The 15,609-nt window shown below is 39.6% G+C and overlaps 1 protein-coding gene across 1 annotated transcript in view; it reads right to left on the bottom strand.

Moving 5' to 3' along the window:
* The window catches only part of pxylp1 (2-phosphoxylose phosphatase 1), a 42,241-nt gene extending 34,617 nt beyond the window's left edge, over positions 1 to 7,624 (bottom strand). Inside the window, exon 1 of the mRNA XM_034701984.1 lies at positions 7,516 to 7,624. The gene's annotated coding sequence lies outside the window, so the exon portion shown is untranslated. The remainder of the gene's footprint in view (positions 1 to 7,515) is intronic.
* Between the last annotated feature and the right edge of the window lie 7,985 nt (positions 7,625 to 15,609).

Genomic DNA, 15,609 nt, shown 5'->3' with positions numbered 1-15,609 from the left:
AGGCATGTATCATTTCAATACTAGCAGCATAGAGATAAACTGGTTTAACATTAGTGTGTAGTGTGGTAACAATTCTGTTTTTTCTGAATTTCATACGATGTCAAAACGATAATCTGATCCAAAGGAAGGAGATGATTCATCAATCAATTCTGAAGAAACTTGTAGATGTGGTCCTAAGTCTCCTCTCTGTCTTACTTACACCTTTCCCTTTCCCCTCACGCTGTATCTTTCCCTCACATCTCTCCCTCCTGCCAACCACACCATCAAATCTCCCATGATGCCCGAGAGAGGTGTACCTCACAGCTTGACAACATCTGCTCTGACAGAGATAGAGAAGAGTTAAGGGCAGGAAAATCCATCAACTAGACAGAAGCACAGAAAATGATGGGCTTGATAGTCTGCAAAAATGGGGCTAAAATCTGAGGTGTTGGTTCCTGACTGTATTTTAGATTGTAAAGGAACCTGCAGGGAACAACTTGTAACAAACATGCTTTCAATACCATTAACTGCAACAATAAATCAATTACCTGTACATACTTTTGCTCTTCCATGCTAGTGTGTCTACTTTAAAGTAACAGAGTTTAGTATTTCCCTCCATGCCATGCTCCAGCCTTTGGTTGATGAGTAAAATGTGGTCTTCATTTAAACAATGGTCCACATGCTGCTTCTTTGGAGTCTTTTGTCTCCAGCAGAAGAGAGACTCTGTGCCAGTTTCCACCAGAAACACAGCAGTTATGTATTTCCATGAAAAGTCTGTGCGAGGGCAGAGGGCTGGAAACCACGGAGGGACATGGGGGAGGAAAAAACTCAAGAGTGAGGCAGTAAATGTTGCCCTACACAATAAAACCTACCATTAGGCGGTCTAAAAATACCCCCAGCTCCAAGCGTTCAAGGCAACGTCTGACCGAGGTACTGTAAAATGATGCTGGACTCTTTTCTGAATTCTGTCTTTGTCTGTGCTCACTAACCTGTAGCTCTGGGATGTGTCACAGCAAAGTCCAGTTAAATTACCCATAGTTCAATGCTGTCTTACTTCTCATAATGCCAACGTTGAGAGCAAAAAACATTTGGCCTTCCTTTCATAAGGTAACTGGTTAGTTTTGCTTGCATATTTCTAGGGATGCACCAGTGGAGCAAACACGGGGGGATAACATAGACTGTATAATTAAAGGACGTAGTATCCATGATGTCACCCATCTGTTCCTGACATGCTGCTTGGAAGCATAGACTGTAAATAAAAATGGACAGCGTTGCTCCGCCTCTTCTGGGCCCCGCCATTGTGCAGCCAGAGCCTGTGAAGCCACTGTAATAAGCTCCGCCCTACAGCGTAACGTCACAAGACGCTGTGTGTCCTTTTAAGTTTCACTCCACGGCGGCTGTGAATCAAAGGAAACCCGGAAGTAAAACCCCGTTTTTTAAACTCTAATAACTAACGAAAAAGAAACTTTTCAGGAAAAAGAGGCCTTGGACACAAAACAGTCAAATACTAACGACATATCACCACAGCATACGGATGTGAGAAACATTCGTACGACGTGTATTTATTTTTTAAAGTTTGACTGCTCCCCCATTCAAATGAATGGGGAGATGGATTTTTGACCTATACTGCCGCCAGCCACCAGGGGGCAGTCACACTGCTGAAAGCCTCACCACCAGCCACCGGAACCTCTCCCTTGCTTGGAAGCCAATCGTCAGCGGGAGCCATATTGGAAATCCTGAACTCAACCTAACTGCTGCTAAGCTAGTTTTGAGGCAAAGAGGTGGGCTTTGAGCCTCCTCGCCAACAGCTACAGTGTTCCCGCCAAGCCCATGTGGAAGTGTTATAAACTGCAATTCATCAAGAATCCACTTGAGGCTGGCTGCGGAAATACTGAAAACCACATAGACACCAATTCAAAAAAGACGATGTTTGCGGCATTAATAAACATGTTTACAGCCTGGTAAAAAAAATAAAAAATGCTTTGGTCAGGTTAGCTAATTTCTTAGCTAATTGAGTTGAGCATTACCAATATGGCTCCCGTCGACGATTGGCTTCAAAACAGCGCTCAGGAACAGATTGGTGACGTCACAGATACTACGTTCATTATTTATACAGTCTATGTGTTCCCGCCTGTCAGCTAAGCCAGCCATGTCCTTAAATGGGCAAAACCCGTAATCTTAATATTTTCTAAACTGTCGTGTTAAAAACAATTTCACCCCCGAACAGTGTGTGCCATAGAGAAATTAGCTATGTAGACCCAAGCCGTTTTTTAACCAGGCTGTAAACATGTTTATTTCTGCTGCAAATATCGTCTTTTTTGGATTGGAGATTGGTTTCCGGTGTTTCTGCAGCCAGCCTCTAGTGGACGCTCAATGAATTGCAGTTTATAACACTTCCGCATGGGCTTCATATTTTGAGACCGAAGGTTGCCGCTTAGCTGATACAGATTCTGATGAAATACCAAGTACTAAGGATGCACAATATACTTGGCACAATATCAGATAAAAGCTTAAAAGGTTAATTATTGATAACAACAGATGTGAACATTTCTGCCAAATTGTCTGATGATGAAAGATGATGCTTGATGATTATTTATGTGCACATGGTGACAGTCTACACACACTGACATCAACATGTCGACTATATGGACGTATTTTGAAGCGTCAGAAACAGACAGCAGCTATTTGCAATGCTTGTGAAGTACAGGAGGAGCTAAACAACGCTCCTTTAACACCACCAATTTAACTGTAAGTTTCAAAAATCCATCGTCCTGAACAGCGAACAGCAGGAGAAGAAGCTTGAATAATCAGTGAATTCATTGCTTTTGACATCCAGCTATTCAGCGTGGTGAAAGATGCAGAGCTTCTGCAGACTAATAATGTACTTAGAGGCTTGCTACGCTATGCTATGCCCGCCTGCCCGCCTGCCCGCCTGCCCGCCTGGCCGGCTGGCTGGCGTTACTTCTCAGGTGTAGCCTTACCTGAACTGCAAAGCTCCTTCCTCAGTCACGTACAGGAGCTCCTCACTAATGCTGCTCATAGAGGCTTCACATGGAGTTCTAAAAGCATGTTGAGCCTCACTGCCTGGTGGATTGATGACATGTAATCCACAGAAATGTTGTTTTTCATTACTGATTGCGTTTATTCTTAAAAGACTTTCATTTGTGTTGTTTGTCATGTTTTATGTCAAGTTTCTTAAACAGACTGTCACAAGAAGAGTAACAAGTTCATTCAGGTCCAAGAGAGACTTTGCTTCTCCTTCTCCTTATTAAATAAAATAAAGCTCTGTGTGTGAGTTTGGATCCCACCAGAGCTTGGCACACATCTGTTAATCTTTAATTATCTGAGTTAATGTCTTAATTAATTTTTAATGTGGATTTTCATTTTTAAAAAGGCGACTGAAACTTTAACTTCCATTAAATCTAGTTTTCAATAACGTCATCAATTTCGTGACGCCAGACTTTACAACAGGAGGGCAGGACTGTGACAGCAGACAGCATCCACGCCAAGGTGGGGACCGCCTGGTGATGTGTCCATCACCAACACCTCACACTGAGAGCTGGCTCTTGTATGTGAACAGCCAGGGACCTGAAAGAGTTCTTGTTGAGACAAAGGATCTGGATCGCTAAGGTTGTCTACCTGAGAAAAACAAGGTATCCAAAGACTTCTCATCTCTCAAATCAGCCTTCGTAGATTCGACGTAATCTGTCAATCTTTATGGATTTCATGTGTTTGGATTCAATCTTTTACTGGACTTGGCTCATGGGGAGGGCAGACTGTAAGACCTTCAACAGGTTCTGATGTTAATGTTAACTAACAGTGAACAGATGAATTGTTATTGAAGTTAACATCTTTGTTGATGGATTCACAACAGAGTTCAAGTTTGATTATCTGCCTACCTCTAATCCCGACTGAGGATCAATCTATCTCTGAGTGACAACAAATGAAACCTCTTACATTTACAAAAACAAACGTATTTTAACCATAGACTGTATAATGAATGGACACAGTATCCGTGACGTCACCCATCTGTTCCTGAGCGCTGTTTTGAAGCCAATCCTCGGTGGGAGCCATATTGGACATAATGAACACAACCAAACTTAGTGTAAGGCAGGGGTGTCAAACTCATTTCCACCGAGGGCCACATCAGCATTATGGCGCCCTCAGAGGGCCAGTTGTAACCAGTGTTAATTTTGGCGGCTATTTTAGATTTAGTCTTAGTCTTTAGACAAAAATGCCTGTTTTAATCAAATTTTAGTCTTTTCAGCCCTTTATAGTTTTAGTCTAGTTTTAGTCGGCGGAAACTCAAAACATTTCACTCCTTTAACACTTTTGCTTGTGTAATATCTTACGTGAAATAATTCAGCCTGTCCCTACAAAAAAGTCCAAAGAAAACATTCTTGATGTGACCACTGTGACTGTATTTTGATTCTCTTGTTTCACAGAAAACTGCCATGAAAGGACTTTATTGCACATTTACGACGGTCCTTGGATGCACCTGCAGTGAAAGAGGCACTGGACAGTGAGTTCACGGCACTCTGAAATCCATCTGTATCTTTGATGACTAGGAGTTGATCAAAACTTACTAAATGTGTCTGAGGTATCACCAAACTGGAACAAATCAAGCTGTAGATGGGAGCTTTTTACTGTAATGGCAAGTGGCAACCTCCGGTCTAAAAATATGAGTCCATTGAAGTGTTAAAAGCTGCAGTTCATCAAGAATCTGCTTGAGGCTGGCTGCAGAAGTACCAGAAGTCATATATACATGAATGGGAAAAAGACGATCTTTGCAGCATTAATAAACATGTTTACAGCCTGGTACAAAAGATGAGTGTAGTCTGAATAGCTAATTTCTCGATGTCCTCTCACTGTGAATTTTTTTCTAACGCTGCAATTTCAAAGATATTGAGATTATGAGTCTTCCAATGAGAGGCACAGCTGCCTGCGGGAACACTGCAGCTGTTGGCTAGGAGGCTCAAACTTCGCCTCTTTACATCACACTGGCTCGACAGAAGCAATGTGGCTGCCGCCAACGATTGGCCTCAAAACAGCGTTCAGAAACAGATGGGTGACGTCACGGATACTACGTCCATATTTTTTACAGTCTATGGGTAATAGCAGCAAAACAGCAAACATCAAATATTAAACAGACATGTCGGTTGTGTCTTTGTCACTAACGCACTCCGGGGGTAAAAATCCTCAATGAAGATGACACAGATGCATGGAGGTGAGGAGAGCTGGTTCATAAAGCACACCTGCTGCAGGTAGAGACCAAGCTGTGTCCCTCAGATAATAACTCAGCCTGTCAAAGGAATGAATCACTTCTATCTTTAAAGATGCACAGCAGGGGAAACATGGATTCTTAATGTCCGGCGGTTGGCCACTAACGTTTTTGTCTCATCATCGCCTCGTCAACAAAATGAAAACATACGTTCATCAGAGTTTTTATTATCAGTGAAGCACTTTAACTCGTCATAATTTCGTTTTCATTATGAAAAAATGAGTCATTGATGAACATTTATTGTCATAATTTTGTTCACGAAATGAACACTGGTTGTAACCATAAGACAAAATGCCGACATAGATTGTACTCTTTGACAACCACACTGCCTCATGACACAAAAGACACACTGGTTTTTTGCCTTGAAGCACAAACATGTACTCCCCTTCCGTATCTGTCTTGAAACTGCCTTCTGAAACTGCTATCTGAGTCAGCTTTTCTCTTCCTGGATATTTTGGGGTAATTTGTTTGCACTTCTACAAACTCAACGTGTAGTCACTGTAGTAAATACCGCTGTGGATTAAGCTGCACTCTCCTGGCGGGATGCCGTCATTTCGTGGGTAACATAATCGAAATGCATTGTGGGAGATGTAGTTTATGGTCAATGCATGCTTTAGTGCAGATTTTTTTATATTTTTTTAAATAAACAGTCAGAAGCCTTAAACTCTCGCTTGCCACATAAAATGACGTGGCGGGCCACATTTAGCCCACGGGCCTTGTGTTTGACACATCGATGGCCAAAATGCAAAACCTCCTGTCTGCATAATTTGCTGATTTGCGGATTTCACTTTAAATGATGAGAACAAGGAAGGCTGCACATTTTCAGTCCGTCTCCAAGGTAATCCCACCCTTCATTGTGACAGAAAGGTCACCTGACAAAACCTCCAATCATGTTTGTTGGGAATATTTTGAGGCACAACACCTCCTATATGCACATGTAAAATTTTCAGATAGGAGGTTTTGCACTTTGGCCATCGACATGTGGTGTAAGGTAAAGAGGCGGGCTTTGAGTCTCCTGGCCCAGAGCTTCAGTCTTCCCGCCTGTCAATCAAGTCAGCTGTGCCTCTCGTAATGGAAAACTTGTAATTTTAATATCTTCAAAATTACAGCGTTATGAAAAATGTCACGCCCGTACAGTGTGTGCCGATCAAGTAATGAGCTATCTAGACTACACTTGTTTTTTGTACCAGGCTGTAAACATGTGTATTTCTGCTGTAAAGATCTTCTTGTTTGAATTGGTGTGTATGTGGTTTCTGATGTTTCTGCAGTCAGCCTCAAGCGGATTCTCGATGAACTGCAGTTTATAATACTTTCGCTCTGGCTTTAATTCTTGCAGTTGGAGGTTGCCCTATGGTTTAACCCTCTTTCACTCTTTTTGGAACTGCTTCAAAAGCAATCAAAAACTGGCACATCCCTACTACAACATCCTCCATTGAAAAACATTGTTAAATTACAGTTTAATCTAACGATCCAAAGAGCCAACATTCAGGTCTAACATGTTTCTGTTCCAACCTCACAGCAGGCTATCATATGGAATAATGTTGATTCTGACTTGCTTGCCATCATTTAATTGATGCAAAGTAACAGATATCAGATTCAACACGAGGTCAAAGCCTCATCATTTCTCCACTGAGCTGATATCAGTCATAAAATATCAAGTTTTTCCACATCTGTCACATTATTATATCATCATCATGTTGAGGAGAACTGTCAGTCCTCTTTCAGCTGAAGTAGATGCTTCTTTCTGCACTGTCTGATATCAAGATGCAACCACAGACTCCAGCAATACAACACTTTGTTATTGTTATACATGCACTGTTACAACTTGAGTAATGTGAATGTCATAAAGCAATGCAACAATGAATAACCAGCTAGTTAACTAGTTAGCTAACAGTGAGCTAGCTACTTAGGTTGATTAACCAGTGGAAGCTAACAGAGAGAGATCCCACAGGAGAGCTGCACAGTGCAGGATCCTACTGCAGTCTTCTATCTGTTTCCACTTCTCCAAACTTTATTTCACACTACTTGTTGCTCCAATGTGCAGGACTCGAAACATGCTTCGATGTTGATGTGAAGCTTTATGTTGCTCTTCACTAAAAAGAGAAACCGAGTCGTGAAATTAAAACGCCACTTCAGCAGTCGGTTACGTTACCAGCCGCAGAAGACGATCAAAGCATGTAACATGAGAATGGATTCATGTTCCTGATCGGCTCAGAATGCTCCACAGTAACAGTGTTTGAGACGTTTCTTCTTACCTGCAAGGACTGAGTATTTCTGAACCACAGGGAACCAGGTTAACACTTGAATCCAGCGCTTCGCTCTCTTCGATTCGACTGACTGCCAACACACACAGCGGCGCAGACCGGCGTCAAGCCCACATCACAAAAATTAGGACTTCCGGTGCTGAATTTCAAAATAAAAAAATCTGCAAAATATGTATGCTGTTTTTCGTGACATATTTGATATTAACAGTATAATGTATTTAAAGAAAGCCATTTCGATTAATCAGCGAAATATTACAGCAAATAATATATTGCAGACAATAAAGAATAAAACCCCTAAACTGCATCACTTGGTATTAGCAGTCGTTAATTAAGTTTTTTATTTAACAAATGTTATGCAATGTTAATCATATTTTTAAATGCAAAAATATATTTGTGTAAAAATATTTTGACAGTAAATGTTTGCTGTGATATCTTTAATGATCCTGCAGTGATGAAATTCGTATCTCAACAAACCATAACAGTAATTCCCTCTCAGATATAATATTAATATTAATATTAATATTAATATTAATATTAATATTGTTGATAATAATAATAATAATGATAATAATAATAATAATAATAATCTGATTTGTAGAGCACTTTTCAAAAGCCAAGTTACAAAGTTCTTTACATGGGCAGCAAAAGAAAATAAAAACAGACAGTTCATAAAATCACACAATACAAGATAAAGAAATAAAACATATTTTAAAATACATAAAATTCCCCTAAAATAACTCTAAAGGCATACAATATATATTTCCTTAAAAAATAATTCTTAAAACAGTTAAAATGAAATAAAATTCAGATAAAATCAAATATTCCTCAGTGATGTCTAACTGTTTCAGTCTATTTAAACATGACCATGTTAAGACCGAGAGTAAGGATCACATGAATGTATGCAATGAATGTGATAAACATGTCCATTCTACATTGTAAAAAAAACACTTGAAAATGAATACTATTGGAAACAGCATCACCAAGATTTACTCAAGACAGCACAAGCGGAGTTTAAGTTAAAGGGATTCCCAGTGATAGCTTTTATGAATTCATTTATGTTCTGGGAAGTGAAAAAACTCAGGATGTAGCATTTTTTATATCTGCAGGGAACAAAGGGGCATTGTGTCTGACAATAAGCTTTTATTTTGTAAGCAAAATGCAACATTTCCGGGCACCACTGTAGCTCTTTCATTCTAACTTGATGGTAGTGGAAAGAATGTGTTTCCATGGCTGGCTTGTTGACAAGCAGCCAGAAACCCAAACTCGCTGCCCCATCTACTGGATCAGAGAAGGCAATGCACATGTTGCCCTGGAGGCCTTTTTGCTGAAGCTATTAGATATGGTTTATTTAAAAGCATTTTATCATAAACGGGAATATAAAGGGCTCTTTGTAACTGACATTTTCAGTTTTCAACAAGTGGTTCATAAATCAAATCTATTTTCCCTTGGAGCGTTGTGTTTTTTTCAAATTGTGGAGGAAAATAGGAAATTAATGAATCAACAAACTTATTCCTCAGACAACTTGATAAATTATACAAGACCCAGGTACATGTGTCTCTGTTTCTTGGCAAACTCTGACTAGATATCAGAATCCTGACCATGCTTTCTTGATGGCCCCAGTGCATATTAGTTTTGCTCCCATGAGACGGGCAATACTAAGTTAAGTTGTGATTGTTATAGTTGCTGTCCTCACAGGGAGTTGGATTAGATTTGAGAAAAAAAAACCTTGACATATTTCCTCTTAAAATTTCATTCAAAACTCCCAGGCTGGTAACTCCTTGCAGCTGAATTTGTGTCTATTTTGTGTTCCCAGCTTGTTGCTATCCCTTGTTTTCTCACAAACATAGGTTTTGTATGTTTAATAAAGGCTACCTAGGGGCAGAAGAAGATAACATAATCAGACAAGATCTATTAGTCAGTATCTGGGCTGGCAGCCCGACATCCTGCCTGCTGCTCTCCATCAATACTAACAAGCCAATAAACCATGCTATAAGAAGACTTTTGTAAAGAAGTCAAAGAATGTAGCTCCATAGGTACTGAAGTAAGTTGAATATGCTTTCAAATTCAGTAGGAAGATGAGAAAATGAAGTTTTAATTGATGAAGTTTGTAAGAATACAACTGAAGAGCTTGATTTATGTTTTTCTTTTGCCTTCATCAGTCAAGATACATACTATAAACTATTTGTGTTAGACATCCTAACCTGCTAATGATGTAAGAATTCATTTTACAAGTTAGGTTGCAGCAGACAAACACACAAAGCACGGGCTGAGGTGTTTGACAGATAGCAGTCAAATGAAGCCAGACTATGATTTTATTTTGGCACACGCTCAGCTGTGGTTTCACCAGGAGAGCTGACTAACGCGACAGTGTGACACAGTGCGTTGTTCTGATGGTAACTGAGCGCCATTACAAGCTTGTTTCAGTCTCTGAGTCACGTCTAAGCTCTCATCTCCCTCTGACTGAGGCTGAATGTGAGTAAACTCCATGCTAACCACATGAGCAGACAGTAGCGTGCAGCCTGCAGGCAGGATGACACTGATTAGTGACAACCAGACGGCAGCACTACGGCGCTGACAGCTGGAGTCTGGAGGGGAGCAGGCAGTTAACTTTGCACTACTCATCTCATTTGTAAAACCATAACTTTAAAGCTGTACATGTGCAGATCCAAGAACTAAAAGATTACTTCTTCTAAAAAGCCACAAAACTTCCATAAATCATCAATGACGTCAGTCAAATCTAGGCATGGACGCAGGGATTATCTGTAGTGTTCTTTATTCAAATCTTATCAGACTTTGGAAGTCATTGCAATTCAATGATATTAAATCAACAATGGAGCATCAAGTCATCCTCAGTTTCATTCTACTGTATAACAGATTTTAATAATGTGAGCTGACTGAAGGGTTGCACAGATATAAGCTCCTTTCACACATGCACTGAAATCCTGAAACACTCCTGAAACTCTCCCGGTGGCCTGCATGTGTGAACGCAAACAGCTGAATCTGTTCAGCCTGACTTAAAGTGGACTTCTCCCTTCACCCTTCTATTTTATCAAGTCTGTGTGAAGTCAGGGTAAGTTGATGTGCGACCGCACGTAACAGTCTGGAACATTCACAAAGAGTGAGTGGGTGAAATGATGACGTCATTCTTGTTGCTCAGAGTCTCTCTGCTTCATTCTCTTCATACTGCTCACCTCAGTCATCTGTATCATGTCTTCTACCGTTGTGTTTGTTTTGTGGGAACAGCCTCGTAAATGTTAGGGTGATATTAACACAGAAACAGAGCCATGACTGAATACTCCTCCTGCAGGTCTAACCTCCTTGTTTGTTTTAACCTGCTGAGAAAGTGATTGTTAATAGAGATGAGATAACCAACTCTGTTCATCTAACACCACAAAAATACAATTTGAACCGAATATAAGACAGTAGTATTTTTTTAAAGCTCCTGTGAGGAACTTCCAGCTTGTGTCAACTTTGGCGCCCCCTGTGGACAAAGCAGTCTGTGCTGGTTTGGTCATGTACATGTGTAATTTGTGTCTTTGGATGAAAACTGTCATCCTGCTGTCTTTTAACAATCAGATGAGACATTCATTGAGAATCTGAGCATGAAAAAAAGCTGTATCAACAGCTCGCAGTAAAGCACTTGGTCTGACACCTACCCCCTGCCAGTGATTTAAGACATTAAAATAACTGTACAGAAATTGCCACTGTGGGGTTAATGGGCCTGTTTGCTTTGGCCAGGTCTTAAAGAGCCTCATTATTAATTTCAGTCTGTTTAATGACTAGCAAAAAAACTCCTCACTGTAGCTTTAAGCTGACAATACATCTGAAAAAAAACGTGACTGTCTTATTTTCTGGGGTTTAGTCAGTAAATGGGTCGACATTAAATGTCTGACAGACTACTCATCTGTTACACAAGTGTAACGCTCTTGACTGAGGCCAGCCGTTACTAACAGTGTCAGGGGGATGAAAGATAGTGTGACACGGTGAACAAAGAAAAACACAAGTAGGACAAGTTAACCAACATTCACTGAGTTTGTTCTATCAGGTGAAATTTTCCCTTCTTTCTAACTTTCATGAATTTGCCTCAGGAACAGACTGATCATTCCTGTTCACAAAACTCTCACTTCTCTGTGAAAATACATAAACATTTCCAATATGTGATTTTGCCCAGTAAATGCACAACACATATTGATCCTATTAATTCTGAACCTATACACAACACTTTACAGATTCTGCCATCAGTGTATGAATGCAATGTGAAGGGGTGAATGCATGTGTATAAATACAATCCAGTGTTTCCAATCTTCATACCTCACTCTTGACAAAAAAGCCTGTTTCCCAATCATTTGATATTTGTTTATTTGTTCCCCAGTTTCAGCTTCAAATGTGCATTTGATTTCCTTTATATATTCTTGTTGAAATTCTTGTACTGTACACCTTCTTGTTTGCTGCTGTAACTCCATGAATTTCCCTGTTGTGGGACGAATAAAGGAGTATCTTATCTTATCTTATCTTATCTTATCTTATCTTATCTTATTATAAATACATTCTTTGGATGACAGCATATGCATCTTGATATATGAATACTGTTGTAGAAGGTGAAACAGAGCAAAACTCTACTGAGCTCCATTGATTTCAATGCATGTGACAATTTAGCTACTTTGTCGATATAATTGCAAGGACTGCTTCAGCTCGTGACATGTCTGTCCCTTTGAAGAAATTAGATTGGCCCGTTGTAGCTTCCTCTCTGGCTCTTGTGTTTGCAGAAAGGTCCTGGAACAAACTCAGCTCAGTCTGTGATTATTGATGATTGAATCAAGCAGCCCAGAGAAAGCTCCCAGACCCTCAGTGGATCTTTGTCTCCAGCGTTCTGCAGTAATATCTGAAGGTACGGCAGTCATATGAGCCGAGCTGCTGAACGTGCAACCACTTAACTCGACCTTTTTCCTTCCCACTCCACTCTGCACCAATAGAAGTCATGGGACACGGATGACTGGGATGGTGCTGGTGATTGGCAAAAGTATGTCTGTGTGTGTGGGTGTGTACACATTCATTGCTATGGATAACCTGAAAGAGTGCAGTGTAAGAATATATACCTGTGGTGTATCTCCATGTGTGCCCTTTACATAATTATGTAAGTGTAAGCTCAGTCCAAAGTTTACACTCAATGAGATCATTTAAAGAAAATCAAACTCATGCTCAGCCGTCAGATATGTGGTGTGTGTTTGAGTGTGTGTGTGTGTGTGTGTGTGTGTGTGTGTCATGAGGTACTGATTTGTCTTCATTCTAACAGCCTGCAGTGAGAGCATGCCTGATAGTTCCCTTCATTATTTGTCACATTAATCTCTCTGTAAAATATGAATGGAAGGAAATGATTTCTTGTTAGCCTTGAATTTGTCCTCTAATGCATCTGCAACAAAAGAATGTCTGAGTTTTTTTTAAACACCATCATTGTAAAACTGTGACTTGACCGCATCATATACTTATACAGTCAGCTTTACAAAGACCTGTTTTAACTTTTCCAAACCTTTCTCGTTTTATATTAACTCTAAAAACGTCTTTAGTTTTGACGAAATAAAATCAGTACTGAAGTTTATCACCAAACACTCAATGAATTAATGTTATTCCCTTATCTGGGTTCTGTGCTCAGTGCTAATCAGCCAATCTTATAAACACTAATCCGACAAACTACCAGAAGTTAGAAGCTGTTATTAGTGCAGTGGGGTCTGATCCATTTTCTACTCTTACCTCTATTTTCTATGTAACTTTACATTTACAACAATGTAGGTGGCATGAGAAGAACGTTGAATTTTTAGCAACTCAATCAGTCATGAAAAACTTGACCTTAGTAAACTTTGCTCGACACACCCAAACATGTTTTTTAAATACCAATTATTTTGATTAAAAATATGAAGAGTTTTAATGACTGGAATCCAACCATGGTGAGGATCACTGGGATGTAATAATGGATATATTCTTCATTCTTGCTGAAAAGGATATAATCAGAAGCAGTGATTTTAGCAACTATTACAGTTTATCATCATTTACTGTAGCCTACTTATCTTAAAATCCACTCCCTAAAAAATTAAATAAACCCAGCTCAGTCACTTAAAAATGTAAATAGCTAGTATGAGCTATTAAGAGTATTTAAAAGAGAATATGTCATACTATTGAAAAGGGCCACAATTAATCGAGGACAGAAGCAAGTGGATGAAAATGAGTCCTGAGTGGGTGCAGTTAGGATGCCAGTGCACACGTGTGCAGGGCATGGGACTGCATGCAGGAGCAAGTGACCTGAAAATGGTTAAACTTTAACTGATAGCCTCTTCGCCTGGAGGATTTGGCTTGTTTGCAAAGTGAAGCAAATATTTTTTTTCTCCTTACAACAAACACGTGTACCTGTTCTCGTAATTCTGTATAATCACTCACGCACAGGGAGATGGTTCCCTTTAAAAAAACAACTTCATAAGTGGTAGGAACTCATTAAGGGACACTGTTGTCTTTATCAACACAGCTAATCATCCAGACACCCAGATGGACAAACAGTAGTTGATCATTGATGCTGTGTTGACCTGACATGGGTTCCTATAAGAGCTTCAAAGTTTTTAACTTTGTTCAACATTTTGAGCCAGATGGATACATTTGAATAAAAGCATACATATTAATGTTTTCGTAGTGCAGGTGTGATCTGTTGGTCTTATTGAACTGAAGTAATATTTTAGTTAGAACACAAATCTATTTATAAGACTCTTCTTGGTAATTAAGACAGAATTAATGTAAATTGATAAAGCAAAAAACAGGGCATTTGTACATAATATATATTTCTATCTTATTCATGCATGCCACATTTTATGACCAAATTTTATGTCCAATGTTTCCTGTATGCAGGGTGTATGAATTAGCCTCCTAATATGGTGGCTGTGACACATAAAGCCTGCCAAGGATTACTTCACAGCGAGGGATTCCCCAAATCAATCTCCTATATATGGGAGCACCCTAATATGGATGCCACACCACTACACAGTCACTGTTTCCCCCTAATATAGGAGTGACAGGAAGCTCTGCGTGTGACTCAGACAGACACACACCTTACCAGCTGTGTTTACAACACAGTCATAGAAAGGGGTTGACGTGAAGTATGCAGACTGCCTTTTATTTCAGTAACGTTTGAATGAAATATAACAGCAAAAACAAACCATTGTGGATCATCCAACATATTCAATGGTTTTGTAGGAGGAACATTAATACCAGCTGATCCAAAGGATACATAAAGAGAGCAACCAGGCAACAACAGCAACTACAAGTACAAAAGAAAACCTTTGAACCAGACTTACAAGCTTTTGCTAAACCATTGTAGCACAAGAGGAGTCACATGGCTGAAATAAGTAATGTCAGTTGTACATAAATTACTGGTCAAAGCCTGCTAACACTTGTTTGAATTATCACTCATTATGTCGCAGTCTACCAAACCAAGTTAGGCAGCATCTTTAAAACCTCTGAGAGCATGTTTTCATTGATTTAATACTTTTTTGTATTTTTTGGAATGAATATAAGCTATCCCATACTTTCGGCAATGACTGAAAACTCCTCTGATGATAAGTACAGTATGTCCAAAATAAGCTTTGGCTGCAAAACTTTCAGCTGCCCTTGAGTTTGTACTCAGAGGCCAGCTGAAGGAGGAGTGTTTGCTCTCAAAGTTCAGACTAACATTTCTATTTGATCATTCCCAGACCGACCTGCATGGGGAACACTAAGATGCTGGCCTCCAACTGGACAGCCAAAATAAACACAACTGAAAACATACTTTTCTTCACAAATAAACACCCATGGCTCATGGACCTAGAGTTTGTGTTCCCATTTCTGTATTAATTTCTCATTTTCTCATTTGCAGATTCTACACTCAGCTTGCTTGAGTTACAGTGTCAAGGTAAACATGTTAACTTCATTCAGGCAGACACAAGAATTAATAGGTTGTAAACAAGTTTTTGGTATCTGGCGTCATTTGATGGAAATAAAAAAATGAATGTGCCATGAATCTCTTCCTGCAATCAGTGCATTCATTTTAAAAGGCCAGAACCTTTGGAA

This window comes from Notolabrus celidotus, chromosome 14 (assembly GCF_009762535.1).
Source record: "Notolabrus celidotus isolate fNotCel1 chromosome 14, fNotCel1.pri, whole genome shotgun sequence".
Classification (NCBI taxonomy): domain Eukaryota; kingdom Metazoa; phylum Chordata; class Actinopteri; order Labriformes; family Labridae; genus Notolabrus; species Notolabrus celidotus.
The sequence above is the reverse complement of the archived record's forward strand: the minus strand, read 5'-3'. Positions and strand labels throughout refer to the sequence as shown.